Below are 3,873 nucleotides of genomic sequence, written 5' to 3'. Positions count from 1 at the left end.
GGATTGCGAGCATGACACGTGTCCAGGTGCAAAAGAGTCATCTTGTATGGCTTCGGTATGGAACATGCCGAAGGGTTTATTGTGATAAATATCGATTCAGTCACGTGTTTGGCAGTCGTAGGTCGATTATTTCCGGTATAAACAGAATCCAAATAATTTTGGGGTTTCTCACCCATGAATTTGTATCATTTCGGGGTTTCTCACCCATGGATTTGTGGCATCCTATGCCTAACACAGAAAAAATGGATTCATCATCCATAGAATTTGTTTTCTAGTGTGACCCCATTTGATTGACGGATGACCAACCATTTGATTGGAGGCCTATGAGGATCAAGAGAATTGTTCAAAAGAATGGAGGAAATATTTCACAAATGAGGACAACAGATGGCTCATTGGCTGTGTTTAGTCTCTTGATTCGCAGCATTGTAGAAGAAGAGTTGCGCTTTATTTTTGTCCTTCAGCCTCATGGCTATGTTTTCTTTTCTTCACCCTCCTTTGCAGCCTTACGGCTTCTTCTTTTTTCTCTGCAGCCTCACGGTTGCCTCCCCTTGTTCTTTTCCTCCCCCCACTTTTATAGACTGAGTCAAAGAGTTTTGGGGTTAGATAATCCCTCATTCAAATTTGATAGCCTAATCACTTCCTATCTTTTGGCTTGAAATCAGAGCCCACTTCGTTCCTTTGATATTTCAAATCTTGTTTTGAAAGGGAAAGCACGTGGGAATCAGACCCACCCTTTGAATTAGCTTCCTGCTCAACATAGGACTTATCCCATCCCACATTATTTTGAACAAACATCTTCTTCTTTTTTCTTTTTTTTTTTTCTTTTTTTGGTTCAACAGAAACAAATACACACTACTACATTTTACACTTTGCGCGACGAAGAGAATTTCGTCGCGCAAAATACATTGTAGTCGCACAAATTTTAGCGCGACAGAAACTTCGTCGCGCAGAATCCGTCGAGCAAAGATCGTGAAGAAAGACTTTGCGCGATGAAGACATTTCATTGGTCACACAAAGTGACTTTGCGCGACGAAAGCATATTAGTCGTGCAAAGCGACTTGGATTGGTCGCGCAAAGTGACTTTGCGCGACGACAAATATTGGTAGCGCAAAGCTGTGCGCGACGAAATACATTGGTCGCGCAAATGTTTGCGCGACGAAATGTATTGGTCGCGCAAAACTTTGAGCGACGAAAAACATTGGTCGCGCAAAGTCTAAAAAAAAATTTAAAAAAAATAAAAAATTCCCGCGTCCAATTTTTGGAACCTGCCCAAATTTTTTGAGTTTTGCGCGACGAATACTAACGTCGCGCAAATATTTGCGCGACGAAATATTTTTTGTTTTAAATTTTTTAATTTAAAATAAACTAATTTAATAGTTTGCGCTACGAAATATTTTGTCGCGCAAGGTTTTTGACTTTTTGTTTTATTATTTCTTTAATATGAATTTATTTATATGAATTTTTTCAAATTTTGACTTTTTAAATTTAATTTAATTGTATGATTTTTTTAATTACTTTAATTTAAATTGACATATTCAAAAATTGACATATTCAAAATAAAATTACATATGAAAAATAGTGATTAAATTATCCAATAAATATATATATATAATATTCAAAATGTACACATAAATTAACAAAGTACAATAATAAAATCCTAATACAAGCGTATTGTGGTGGTAGTGGCGGAGGATATGTTTTGATAGCTTCCTAATCCTCAACTTTAGCCGTCAAAGTCTCGATGATTCCCTACAAAAAAAATAAATATGGTCAAATAACCACACAAAAAAAAAAAAAGGCATAATCTCCCCTAAAATTGTTATACCACAAATCCAACCCAAACTCCAATCCCTCCCCTTTACTCAACCCCAAAACCCACACAAACTCAAAATTAACTCAAAAAACACATATTAATGAAAAAAATTTAAAATTTGGAGAGAATATACCTTTTGGCAAGATTGAGAGTGAATGAGAATGAGAGGGAGAAGTGAGTGTGAGAGAATTAGAGAAGATAGTGATAGAGAGATGAGAGAGTGAGTGAGAGAGATGAGAGACTGAGTGAGAGAGAGTGAGAGATAGTGAAGAGAGAGATGAGAGATTAAGTGAGAGGAGTGAGTGAGAGAAATGGTGGGATTTGGGGAGGGGGAAAGAGAAAGGAGAGGTAAGAGTAGAGAAAGGCATTGAGAAAATGGTGGAGTTATTTCGGTTTTAAAAACCGTATCACTTTGCGTGACGAAAAATATTGTTGGTCGCGCAGATGTTTGCGCGACGAAAAATATTGGAATATTAATCGCGCAACCTTTTGCGCGACGAAACATATTCGTCGCGCAAAGTCTAAAAAAATTAATAAAAATAAATAAAAATCCCCGCGTCCCATTTTTGGTACCCGCCAAAATTTTTAAATTTTTGCGCGACGAATAGAGGAATATTGGTCGCGCAAAGTCAAAAAAATTATTTAAAAAAAAAATCCCCGCGTCCCATTTTGGTACCCGCCAAAATTTGTAAATTTTTGCGCGACGAATAGAGGATATTGGTCGCGCAAAGTCAAAAAAATTATTTAAAAAAAAAATCCCGCATCCCATTTTGGTACCCGCCAAAATTTTTAAATTTTTGCGGGACGAATATAGTATTATTGGTCGCGCAAAGTCTAAAAAAATTATTTAAAAAAATAAAAATCCCCGCGCCCCATTTTTGGTACCTGCCAAAATTTTTAAATTTTTGTGCGACGAAAAATACGTACTGGTCACGCAAAGTCTAAAAAAATTCCCGCGTCAGATTTTTGGTACCTGCCCAAATTTTTGCGAGACGAAAAAAATATATTGGTCGCGCAAAGTTTTGAGCGACAAAAAATATTGGCGCAAAGTCAAAAAATATTGGTCAAAGTCTAAATTTTTTTTATTTTTTATAAAAATCCCGCGTCCCATTTTTGGTACCCGTCCAAATTTTTAGAGTTTTGCACGACAAACTGTTGGTTGCGCAAACTTTTGAGAGACGAAAAATTGGTTCGTAACACAATATTTATAAAAATAATTGTTATGAATAATAAAATTAAAATTATTTTATTTTACAATTTAAAATATAAATAAGGTTAAAGCTGCTTAATAAATATATATACTATTCAATTTCTTAAGTGTTATACGTACAAAATAAATAAATTTAAAGCTACTTAATAAATAAATATATATACACACACCATTCAACGATCCAACCGTCAGACTTATTTGTATATACTTCAAGATCGTATACCCCAAAAATCGCAAAAAACAAACATTCAGAGATCTAGTAACGGGACAAAACTTTTCGATGGTTATAAATGAAAAATTACGATTTAACGGTTATTTTAACTCCGATTTTGATGATTTTTTTTACAGCTACACTCCTTGACCATATATGAATACAATGACTGAATTTGATCTTCAATTTAAAATATTTACACTAGTGGATACCACAAAATCTTATGTTATATCTAACGAACTATAAATAACCTCTTAATTGTTAGTGAATATATTGTTTTGATGGCATATGCATTCACCAAAACTAGTTTCAACGATCCAACCGTCAAACTTGTTTGTTTATACTTCGAGATCATATACGCCAAAAATCGGAAAAAATAAACATTCAGAGATCAAGTAATGGGACAAAACTTTTCGACGGTTCTAATGAAAAATCACGATTTAACGGTTATTTTAACTCCATTTTGATGATTTTTTACAGCTACACTCCTTGACCCTATATGAATACAATGACTGAATTTGATCTTCAATTTAAAATATTTACACTAGTGGATACCACAAAATCTTATGTTATATTTAACGAACGTATAAATAAACTCTTAATTGTTAGTGAATATATTGTTTTGATGGCATATGCATT

Source organism: Prunus dulcis, chromosome 3 (assembly GCF_902201215.1).
Source record: "Prunus dulcis chromosome 3, ALMONDv2, whole genome shotgun sequence".
Taxonomy (NCBI): Eukaryota; Viridiplantae; Streptophyta; class Magnoliopsida; order Rosales; family Rosaceae; genus Prunus; species Prunus dulcis.
Note: the sequence above shows the minus strand (reverse complement) of the source record.